Genomic DNA, 12,825 nt, shown 5'->3' on the forward strand with positions numbered 1-12,825 from the left:
GCAACAAGTCTAAGGCCAGAAACAGATGTTAGACCCCAAAGCCTGCTGATGTTACAGTGGTTACTGAGGAAAATTTTCTGTGTTCAAAAAATCAGCCTTCAAAGGATTCCCATGCTTAAATCCTGAAGACCAATCATTAAACAAAGCAAATTAATTTGCATTATCCTGGAGGTAAGAGAAGCTTAGTCTGTGATGCTCAAGACACTCATATTAGTTAAGAAATTCTCTCTTCCAGTTATGGCCTATTTCAACTGTTTCTGGCCTGAGACGTAAACTTTTAGTCCCTTGTGTGACTGAAGACTTGTCTGCTCCATTGACTATGCAAAAGCCTTTGACTGTGTGGACCACAGCAAACTATGGCAAGTCCTTAAAGAAATGGGAGTGCCTGACCACCTTATCCGTCTCCTGAGAAACCTATATGTGGGACAGGAAGCAACAGTTAGAACTGGACATGGAACAACTGATTGGTTCAAAATTGGAAAAGGAGTACAACAAAGCTGTATATTGTCCCCCGGCTTATTTAACCTATATGAAGAATACATCATGCGGAAGGCTGGACTGGAGGAAACCCAAGCTGGAATTAAGATTGCCGGAAGAAATATTAACAACCTCCGATATGCAGATGATACCACTCTGATGGCAGAAAGTGAGGAGGAATTAAAGAACCTTGTAATGAGGGTGAAAGAGGAGAGTGCAAAAAAACGGTCTGAAGCTCAAGATCAAAAAGACTAAGATCATGGCCACTGGTCCCATCACCTCCTGGGAAATTGAAGGGGAAGATATGGAGGCAGTGACAGACTTTACTTTCTTGGGCTCAATGATCACTGCAGATGGAGACAGCAGCCAAGAAATTAAAAGACGCCTGCTTCTTGGGAGGAAAGCAATGACAAACCTTGACAGCATCTTAAAAAGCAGAGACGTCAGCTTGCCGACAAGGGTCTGCATAGTCAAAGCTATGGTTTTTCCAGTAGTGATGTACGGGAGTGAGAGCTGGACCATAAAGAAAGCAGACTGCCAAAGAATTGATGCCTTTGAATTGTGGTGCTGGAGGAGGCTCTTGAGAGTCCCCTGGACTGCAAGGAGAACAAACCTATCAATTCTAAAGGAAATCAACCTTGAGTGTTCACTGGAAGGACAGATCCTGAAGCTGAGGCTCCAATACTTTGTCCATCTCATGAGAAGAGAAGACTCCCTGGAAAAGACCTTGATGTTAGGAAAGTGTGAAGGCAAGAGGAGAAGGGGACGACCGAGGATGAGATGGCTGGACAGTGTCTGTGAAGCAACCTACATGAATTTGACACAACTCCGGGAGGCAGTGGAAGATAGGAGGGCCTGGTGCGCTCTGGTCCATGGGGTCATGAAGAGTCAGGCACGACTAAACGACTAGACGACAATGTAACTGAAGAAAGGTCTTGTCTACATTACACACCCGTTTCTCACTATATGGCCAATCTGAGCCAGAGACCCACATGTTCCACCCTCCCACTGATATGTGGGAAACTGCAACCACTTTCCTGTTCTGCTGTGGATGTCCTGGGACTGTGCAGTTTGCCCAAAGCCACACAGGTTTGCTCTTCTCCCTGGAGGCACAGTGGGGAATTGAACTCCCAACCTCTGGTTCCACAGCGAGATATCTAACTCAAATGATCTCGACCTAATAGTCAGTCTCACTTAACTCAGCGGGGCTTTGGTCAGAATAAACATTTATAAAGTTGTAACGTAAGTATATAATGTAATATTCCCAAAAAAGTATATTGAGGCAGATGTAAACAAAAATTCAATCCTGTCACTCTCAAAACCAGTCAGTGAAATAATCTTGAGGATTACTATGGTTTTGTTCTATTTTTTTATATATACTAGTTATAAAATAGAGCAAGGGGTTGGACTCAATGGCCTTTATAGGCCCTTCCAACTCCATTATTCTATTATTCTCCCTCCTTCAAAACAAATGTAGTGCAAGTGATCTAGAAATACTCCTTCCCTCTTTCCTTAGTTCTGTTTATGTGCTACATAATATCAAACTTGCAGCAGGATGGGGGAGAAAAAGTGTCTTCAGCATGGTGTGATGTGATGTGATCAGAATGAAAAGCAGTGGTGGGGGAGAGTGGTTTTGGTATTTAGTATTTTCCAGGGTGTGTTTTAAAAATGGTTCTAGGATGTAAGAAGGTGATGCCTTGGCATTAGTTTAGGGTGTGCCTGAGACATTGCTCCAGGTCTATTTAAAGGTATGGATTTTCACAGCAGTTAAGTCTGGACAGATGTCCAGATTTTTTGTAAGATGTTATTCTCCCCTTCTTTGAAAGACCTTGTGTGAGATTCAAGATCTTATAGCTATTTCGGAGAACGGCTTTGCATCTGAAAAGAGGAGAAGTACAACTATATCCTCCGAAGTAGACTGTATATATATTTTTAGAAAGGTTTCTGTAGATGAGTATGAGTGCTCTTAGTCATTTGGGAAGCCACACAACACCTGTGCAGGGCCCACCTAGGCTCCCCCCACTTCTCTTCATAACAGGCATAGGAAATTGTGGCCTGTAAGTGGAGGGTGAGGCTCACAAAGTAAAGTTACCACGGATAGTATAATGTGTGCCCACAAAAAGCTGTACTGGGTACTGCTTTATTTATATACTTTCAGTTTAACATTAACCGTTAAACTGTGATAGCAAAAAAACAGAATGGAAACACATCAGGCCCCAGACAAATGTGTTTGTTTTTTTCCTTTGAAACATCCCTCAAAAGGGGCTCTTTTCATGGGGTGGGGGTGGGAGGTTTCAGATGATTTGAGGTGAGATGGAATCCTTCTGCCTCACTCACAAAATTTGGGGACAGCATCATCTTCCATTTGTGACTCTTTCATGTTTTCACTCTGCTTGTCCCAGAACTAGGACTTTTTTTTTTCCAAAGAAGAGGTGTAAAAGGACATGAAAATGTTTGTGAAGGGAGGGAACCAGGTCCCCATTGCAAAGGCAACTGAGTCAGCACACCCTGTTTTGCCACATTGCACTGCAGGGGGAAAAGTTCCTACCATGCTGTTGCCATGGCAACAAGGATGTTCCCTCCCAATTTCAACAGAGGGTAAAGAAGACCCCCCTCACTTTTTTGGCACTGACTTTTTAATGTAGTCAACCCTGAAAAGCTAAATCCATAGAATGGACTACATGGCCCCATCAGCATCTGTTTAGCTATCTGCAAGAAATGACATGCATTTCTAGACTTTCATTCAGTGGTTCAGATTCTCTGCTTCTGTGGAAGCCTGTGTGCATAGAATTTACATCTATAGACTTCCTTGGATTGCACATCTACGCTCAGTTTGTTAATGTCAGAGCTGGCAGTGGTGTAGTAGAATCAGGGCTCACAGGTTTGATGCCCAGATGCTTACTGAGTTGTAAGGACTCCGGCATCCATTAACATCCATTAACTTTACAAAATATATGTTCCCCATCTGTTAAAAAGGGCTGATCCAGCAGCCTGAATCCCCTTGTAATGGAAAATTGGTTATGTTAGCTTTCTTGATGAATGCCTGCACTTCCAAATGTATTACTATACCACTAAGGGCTTTGCAGTGAGAAGCGATATAACCTTAGTGGTAGAGACAGAAGTCCCTACTGTCTCTTTTTGCATGTAGTCCTACTTTGCACAAATAATATGTGAAGGGGAGAGAGTATGTATCATTGTGATATCTTCACACTCTTTCCATGATCCTTACTTAGCTGAGATTACATATCGAAGAAAAAAATGATCAAAAATAACACTGATAACAGCAGTAGGAATAGAGTGAGAAACTGCTGTACATAAAAATAAATAAATAAAAAAGGGACTTTAATACCTTGGAAGGGGAGGAAGGTTTATACATAGAACTGAAGAAATGAAATTGCATGCATCAAAGTGCTGCCATGAACACATCAATCTTATCTAATTTCAGAAGCTAAGCAGGATCAGGCCGGGTTAATACTTGGATGGAAAATCACCAGGTAATACAAGAGATCTCCAGAAACAAAAGACTCCTGTCTGAAACCCTGGAAAGCTATTGCTGCCAATAAAAATTGACAACATTTCCTAGAAACACCAGTGGTCTGACCGAATATAATGGGAAGGACAAATACATTGACAATTAATAGAGGAACTGTTGCAGGATTGGGCTAGTCTGGTTTGTATTGTTTTCCATTGATTGCATGGTGTACAAGTCAATGTGAATCAACCTGGAGGTTATCCTCTGCTGCTGAGATTTCTATTCCCTCCCTCTGTCAGTTGAATGAATTTGTATCAGTTTAGGTGGTGTGATTGCTTGAGTGAATGGAGCTTCATTGACCAGAAGCTGGCTCTACCAGCTTCCTAGTTCAAGGTGGGAAGAGGAAACGAAGGGGCACTTACAGGGGTGTCAGTTTCCCTCAACCAAGTACCCCTTGTTACAAACTGTTGGTTTTATCTTTTTTAAAGTCTTGGTGGAAGTATTGGTGCACTAGGGCACAAGAATACAACTTCCAGGTGCAAATTAACAGCAGATCACTTCACATTTCCCCGGTTGTGTAGCTGAACTCTAAGGTAGCTTCCCATGTTCCTGTGATTTTATGCAAAATATCCATTCCCATACCGACATGAAGAATTCAGAGTTAGTTTCTCTGACGTCTAGTATGGGAATACAAACACAGGAGGCACCAGTGCAAGCGTTTTCCCTCGAATGCCTATCCTAGGGCAACACAAGGGTGCACGGTGAATATCTTCAACCAGTATATAAATAATCTGTCACAGGAAACATTATAAGGTAAGGTTCAGTGCAACTGTCTCACCTTCTCCAACTCATTCCCAATCAGTGATGGAGGAGGATATTGTTTTAGATTATTTTTAATAAGAATTTCTCCCAGTTCAGAAACATTTTCATTTCTGCGATGGAAAGCACATGAAGTTTACAAGTATGGATCTCGCACAAAGTGAAATGAGCAGCTTTTCCCATCCTTGCTCCCCAACTCTACATAAATATAATGTAGTCCACAGCACTGAATGCAATGACATGGACTAAAATTTCACCTTCAGTACTGTATATTTCTTTGTTGTTGTTTTTAAAGTCTATCCCACCATTCTGAGCAAAGGTATCAACATGACTAAGGTAGTATACAATCAGGAGCTGTGTCAAATAAAGCCATGTAGACTAAATAACATAGTTTAATTATTAAAAAATAATATTGTTAGACTGCTAGATAGCTGCTTAGTTTAGGTATCTGCTGGAGACAGAAGTTGGAAGTTTGATTCTCCATAGTGCCTCCTTGACAGGGGTTAGACTAGAAGATTCGTAGTGTCCCTTCTAACTCTGCAGTTCTAAGATGATGATGATGATTCCATGGCATTTTTTACATTCTATTTGTGTACAGAATGTTGATAGGAATGAGACAATATGTTTAGAATTAATGTGTAATTGTGATTATATCTGTATTAAAGACGTGCAATAGAAGGGTCATGCATGACTACCCTAAATACATATTTTCAGTGCATGTTTATGGCTAAAGTGAGGGTGGATTGAAGCAATTGATGGAAAGACACATATGGTGCTTCCTACTGTTTGTCTTTTATTTGAGTTGTTTAGAGTTTACAGTGATGATGATGCTATGCAGAAGAGGGAAATGGCATTATAACTGGTAATGCTATACAGGTGGGAAATGTTTAACCTAAATGATGATTATATCTGTAATAAAATTGACATGCCTTATTTTCTTCTTCAAGCAGGAATGTTGGTAGCTAGCCAAAGCATGCTCTCTCTGTGTGTGTGTGTGTGTGTGTGTGTGTGTGTGTGTGTGTGTGTGTGTGTGTGTGTGTGTGTGTGTGTGTGTGTGTGTGTGTGTGTGTGTGTGTGTGTGTGTGTGTGTGTGTGTGTGTGAGAGAGAGAGAGAGAGAGAGAGAGAGAGAGAGAGAGAGAGAGAGAGAGAGAGAGAGCAACACACCAAAGCTAAAACCTGCATGGAAACAAACAGGGAAAGAGCAGGGAGGAACTAAAAACATATGAATCACAATTTGTACTGTATGTAAAATCAAAAGTGTGTTGGAAAAAAGAAATGTCTTCAAATTCTGGTGGGAGATAATGAAGAAAACAGTTTAAACTCTGAGGGCAGAAAGTTCAATATACGCGGTACTACTCCTAAGCGAAAGGTGTTCTGTGTGTTGCCATTGAACATGTATTAAAAACCAGAACTTTGTGAAATGAGACACTCACTGATAGATGTCAAAAGATGAGCAGATCTACATGGGAGGAAGCAGTCCTTGAAATAGACAAGCGCCAAGTTTCGAAAGTATCTTGAATTGGCCCTGGATCAGCAGCCAGTGTAGCTGATGCAATAGAGAATTATCCTATTATAATTAGCACCAGTAAGATTTTTTAGCAACAGCTTTCTGCGTTTTTGTATAGTTTTTAAGGGCAGCCTCATGTATGCATGTTTGAGATGTTTCAAAGAAATGTGAAAAGAAGTACGGCTGAGTTTCACTTCTCCCCATAGGACATCCTGCTGTCATTTAAAGGCAGAAAATAGTCTGGGATGAAGATGTATGAAAGAGCACCTGTTCCTGTATGTGGATGGCCACAATTTGAAATCTCCACCCGAGGCCCTGTGCATGTCCCACCATTGAGGATGGGTTGATAAGAACACAAAAGAGGGCTTTCTTTGTAACATCACTTAAGTTACGGAACTCTGTCCCAAGGGAAATCAGGCTAGATTCCTCTTTGTTCAACTTTTGGTTGTTGCTTAAAATTGCACTATTTCCTGGCCTTGAATTTTTATACTGTTTTTTAAAAACAGCATTGAAAATTATTTTCTATCTGTTTCTCAACAAATGTTTTTGTATATCTTACTGGGGCAAAAAAAAAAAAATTAAATAAACACTTTCAGTATACAATAGACAAATAATAATTTAATAAATTACATCCTCCCCCCATGGTTTGATGCAATTTCTGTCATTTCACTGGGCAGTTATGTCTCCAACATCTACAGAAAATCCCGGAAAAAATATGAAAACCCCAAGACTCATTTGTTTACCCCAGTGGTTCTTAACGTGGGCGATAATGCCCCCCAGGGGGCGATTTCATTTTTCAGGGGGGCGGTAGAACGAAAAGGGGCGGTGTGGGTGCGCTGGAGCAGAAGGGGGCGGTAGGGGGGCGCTGGAGCAAGCCAAACCTGTGAAGATGACTGCAGCCTTTTTACAATGTGCATGAATATATATTTTCCTCCAATCTTAATTTAGTTTCAGAGTTTTTGTCTTGAAATTTTTAGTTCCTGCATTGTGGTTTATATTTTAGTTTCTGCATTGCGGTTTATATTTCTTTTTGCGTCTTAAAATTCGCTTGCAACTAAATCATTAAATGTTACTTTTTGGGGGCATTTCATATTATTGGAATTGAATTTTGTTTTCATGGGTCATTGCATTATAAGTGTCTTTCTTACTAACTAACTAACTAACTAACTAACTAACTAACTAACTAACTAACTAACTAACTAACTAACTAACTAACTAACTAACTAACTAACTAAATAAATAAATAAATAAATAAATAAATAAATAAATAAATAAATAAATAAATAAATAAATAAATATCATCACCGCAGGGAGGGGGCGATGATAACTTCCTCAATGGCTCAAGGGGGCATTTCTTTCAAAAAGGTTAAGAACCACTGGTTTACCCCACAGCTTTGGGACACTCTTAGGGGACTCTGGGAAGTCCACAGGCTCATACTAGTATGCTAACAAATCACTAATGCAAGAATGGGTGGAACCTTTTATCGGACCACTAAAAATTTAAACAAATAGCAAGCTGTCATGGATGAAATCCCCTTCCTCAGACTAAGCCCACCTCTTTCATGGGTAGTGCAGAAGAATTGTGGACTAGAGCCTCAAAATTGCTGTGACGTGTCTGTGAGAGATTATCAGGTTTTCTTGAGGCTAAATTTCTAGTGTCTCTGTAGCAGGGCTTTGAAGTTTTGCACCCTGGCCAAACTAATCACTGCAGCTCATTTTCAGAAAGCTGCGTTGTGTGTGGGAAAATGTTTATAGCTGGTTGTCTAAACAGGCCTTTCAAGTCAATTCCATCAGGTTGGAGTTAAGATTCAGGTTTCTTGTCAAGAGGACAGGACCTGAGGTGTCATAACAAGAAGTGGCTGTAATTGGTTCAAGTATTCCATTAGGGAACAAAGCAAACCATTTGACCAGTTATAAAGCCCTTTGTTGCCCTCTGCAGGAGCAGAAATTAGAAACCTTTCCCAATATAGATTAAAAGGAAATCATCATGTCCCTTTGTTAAGCCTGTGAGGGAATTAAAATGAGGTATTTTTGTTAACCATGTGAGGGATGTGTGTGTGTGTGTGTGTGTGTGTGTGTGTGTGTGTGTGTGTGTGTGTGTGTGTGTGTGTGTGTGTGTGTGTGTGTGTGTGTGTGTGTGTGTGTGTCTGGGTATACGTTAGACTATGAAAAAATATGTGGAGAAAGTGATATACGTTTGACTTGAGAAATGCAGCCAGACCTTGTATATGTACCCATGCATTGTATTACTTAAATTTTATTATTATTATTTCATCTCTGCAGGTCACAAGGTGAAGCACAAGAGTTCAAGAAGTAATCGCCCTTTGTTCATTTAGTAGAATTATGGTGAGTGGAGGTCAACAATGAGTGCCAAAATTTTTAACCACTAGCTTCTGTAAGGGAGAGTCAACAAAGGTCCATTTTCTCGATTGGCTCCTGGAAGTATAAAATGAAATGTTCTCTATTCCATGTATTCGCGAAGGCTTTCACGGCCGGGATCTAATGGTTGTTGTGGGTTTTTCGGGCTTCTTGGCCGTGTTCTGAAAGTGGTTCTTCCTAACATTTCCCCAGTCTCTGTGGCTGGCATCGTCAGAGGACAGCACAGTTTGCTGTCCTCTGAAGATGCCAGCCACAGAGACTGGCGAAACGTTAGGAAGAACCACTTTCAGAACACGGCCAAGAAGCCCAAAAAACCCACAACCACCATTCTCTATTCCACTTCCTCATTTCTAAAACAAACAAACAAACAAACAAACAAATCCAGAAGTCACTGGACAAACTGCAGAACAGTAAGGAAATTATATTTTGAGTAAAGGAAACAGAAATGTAGCTCCATTAGCAAAGTGCCTCTCTGCTGCTTCAGCAATTTTAAACGGATGGTATGGTAAGCTTGTGTATAAGTTCCCATAGATTCCCCACCACCACAAGAGACTAGGCCATCAACAGATAAATGAGATACTGTATATGCATTATACATGTCTTCATAAATGAGAATTGATCAGCCTTCAGATTACTTTGAAAAGAACTCATGCTAGGTGCATTGTGGGGAATGAGAGGTAGCATCTCACGTTATCTTGCACATCATCTCCATTCTTTCAGATCCAAAAATTGTAGAATGCTAATCTTGGTAATGAAAGAAAAGGAAGATAAACCCAGTGTTGCTAGTGCTGAGCACATGTTTTTGCATGCCTAAGGTCCCAGATTTAATTTGACCTCAAAAAGAGTCTCAAAAAGTTGCAGTCAGGATAGATAATGCTGGTCTAGATAGAATAATAGCCTGACTAAGGATCTGATCACACCTGCCAGAAGAACCCCAGTTCTATCAATTCTTTCCATACCTCTGTGGTACTGATTAGGGGTATGGAACCCACAGGTGCAGATAACAAGGGTCTGGCCTTGGGGCCAGACTGACCACTCACAATTCTGCCGCTGCGGTGAGCTGTGCAGAGCCTTCCTATCCGTTGCTTGCGATGGATCTGCACAACCCATCCATTTTCTATCTTATGCAGTGAGAATCAGAATGCTTGAGTTTTCACAGAGTTGCTCACCACACTAGCAGGATCAATGCTATGTAAAACAATGGTATGGCTTTGTGTGTGTGTGTTCTGTTGCTTTGGCGAAGGCAGCTTTACAGTTTTCTGTGCAGCCTTTGCCTGAAACCAATAACAACGATCCTCCAGCTACTACAGTAGGCCATGCTGCTTAAGAGTTTCTGGGAGATATAGTCCAACAAAAGCACATTTCTAAGCTTTGCCTTGGATTGATGGAAACTGGAGTCCAAAAAAGGTCCGGAGGGCCACAGATTCTAACCCTAACACCCCCCCCTCCCATTTCTATATTGTTTAACAATTTTCACACATCACTACGAAGGGTAAGTTTTGTCTGTGAACTTAAGAGATGAATTGGTTCCATTGACCATAATGTAAAATGTCAATTTTTCACATTCACTGTTTCATTAAAAGTTTTAGAAGAAAAGCGTTGGAGATTAAAAATGGATTTGTAGTTTTTCTTGCCAAATTGTCCATTGGCATTTATTCTGTGCCATGAGCCAGCTGGTTTAGTTTCCTATTACACTTCGTAGAGACACAAAATATTCTGTAATATATTCTAGGATCAAGCAAAGCAAAGCAAAATGAAGCAAAATATCTTTCAAGCTAATGGTCAATGAACAACTATGCGACATTGAATGTCAGCTGGAAAAGAAAATATGGTACATGGGGATGTGAGATGGAATGGAATATCCTTAAAGGAGGCAATGTCAGGGACCCAGAAAGGGAACAATCCTATGAAGAAGTTTAACCAACAACTTAAACATGTTGTAGGTTCCCTTGTTTCATATATAGTCTACAAAACAAAATTAAAGGTTAAAGGCATCATAAAGAATCAGTAGCAGAAAGTTAACAAATCATGTTCCATTAAACTATGAAAGTGGATTTTTTCAAAAGAAAAAAGGCTGGATTATATAGATTGTATCATGTGTTTCTACTTTAAAAAAACAGTGGTTCACCATATTAGTCAAGTGTTCCACCAAATATCTTGGCATGCTTTCATGCCCTGCCCCTCCAGCTGGGAAAGCAAGAAAATGCAGACATCTGATGAATGCAGAAATGGAATGTGTGTGATTAAATAAAAAAAACCATGAAAAAAGAACATGCCACCCTTTAAAACTTAAATCTGCCAGTCATTATTATGAAGAATTGGTTTGTCATTATCCTGATCACATTTCAAATAATTTATCCATTAAGCTTAGCAAGACAATGATTCTGACAGACATGCTGATCTATGTGTATGAAGCTTTTTCACTTCAGGAATGTAGTACATGCTCTGGGTCAAACTCCATAAAGAGAAAGTAAAGATGTGTCAGAAAGCTCAGTCCAGTGGAGTACTGCAGTGTGGGCCCAATAGTACGTCTCTCCTGCCTGTGGTCCTTTGAGCTGTCCGAAAATGGGCTGTTCATTTTTTTCTCCTGTTACAAAATGATTGCATGTGGCTTCTACTAGATGTGTATTGCTCCAGGCTGAAAGACGTCACCTAGTTCCCATCTTCGCAGTTGCGCAAGGCAGCTTTTTCTACGAGATGGATTTTATCTTTTACTTCACCTCAAACAAGTTATTGGTGCTGGGGATGACACTAGTCAACTTCATTTCCTTCCTTGTTTGGTCATGATGCATCAAGTCTCCCTTGCTTTATGTTTTCAGCACTGCAGTGAGAAGGCCATTGTGGTTTTTATGAAGATTGGTTCCAGAGATTGACCTTTCTGGGCGGGGCAGTCACATGAGTGTGAACAAACCTCACATCGCCATAACAAAAGTATTGTTTAAAAGAAATAAAATGCATCCTACTTCAAATTCAGATTGGCTAAGACAGCCTTGAAGAAATGTCACAAATCAAAACAAATATCATCATGCACCCTTTTGCCTTATTTTTTTCTTTAGTACTGAACTATTTTCTTTACAACCAAGTATTCCTCATATTTTAAGAAAATGTATATCACTGGAAATCTGGCTGCATTTGGGTGGGCTTATGAGTGTTCTTGCTTATTCTCCAATAAAGAATTGGATACATTCCCAACATTGTGGGAACTTTAATATTATAATTATTACTGTAATGTTATATTGGTAGCCTCTAATATAATCTCTGGCACAGACTCCTGGTAAAAGGGGATCCTGTTTAGGCATTTTCCAGGCTACCTACGTAATACATATTACTTGCCAATGTGCTTTAACAAGTGTGTGCTGAGGACCACAGCTCTTGAGTGTCCAGATTTAGAGGCCTGAGCCAGCTGTTGCTGGGTTCACTTGGAAGTTCTTGGCAGGTTCAGCTGAGCTGGGTCAGACAAGAATGTTGCATGTTCACAGGAAACACCTCCCTTTGGTTAACAAGAAAATGCTGCTACATGAGGAAAGTGTCCAGAAATTAACCCGTTTATTTCTCTGGTGGCCAAATGCCTTTCACTACAGCTTGCCACTTCCTTGCTGGAAGCCACCTATGGGGAAGAGCACCTTTTCCCTCAACTCTCAAGCAACTTGCTTGAGGAAATAACAATACAAGACTAGGAGCTGCATCCAATCATAGTAACACGCAAGCTCCCCATGTACTGTAAGTAGGGGGAGAAGAAGGATTGAAAGAGTTTATGACAGTACGAAAAGCCTCTTGCCTGCTTTGGCAGTTCAGCACAGGAATTCCATCCTGCTCAATGACAAGAAATTCCCCACTCTAAAACTCAAGCCAGCAGTGTTATTAGAAGCATAAATCAGTCCTAGGCAGTGAATAAATCCACCTAGCCTTTCAGACAATGCAAAGCCTTTACTACATTAAAGCATTATAATAATCATGACAATAAGAGAGGATTGATGAGGTCTATCAGCGGCAATGACCAACTTATACTTAAACAGCTCAGTGAATTACTGTCTGCAGCTTTAAAGTGTATCCATCCGTTGAAAGCACTTACATTTGTTGACCAGATCTCTTAAACCTTTTGCATTTGGAACTGAGAGAGCTGAATTACTGGAATGTAACATGCTTTTTAAAAGAAGCTGTGGAGTATTA

At 40.4% G+C, this 12,825-nt stretch overlaps 1 long non-coding RNA gene across 1 annotated transcript; it reads left to right on the top strand.

Annotated features, from left to right (window-relative positions):
• The first annotated feature begins 8,556 nt into the window (after window positions 1-8,556).
• LOC144589235 (uncharacterized) lies at window positions 8,557-11,847 on the top strand. Its single transcript, XR_013545243.1, has 2 exons — window positions 8,557-8,622; window positions 11,475-11,847. It is a non-coding gene; the product is annotated as an uncharacterized LOC144589235 (long non-coding RNA).
• Window positions 11,848-12,825: the final 978 nt, after the last annotated feature.

Source organism: Pogona vitticeps, chromosome 4, assembly GCF_051106095.1.
Source record: "Pogona vitticeps strain Pit_001003342236 chromosome 4, PviZW2.1, whole genome shotgun sequence".
NCBI lineage: Eukaryota > Metazoa > Chordata > Lepidosauria > Squamata > Agamidae > Pogona > Pogona vitticeps.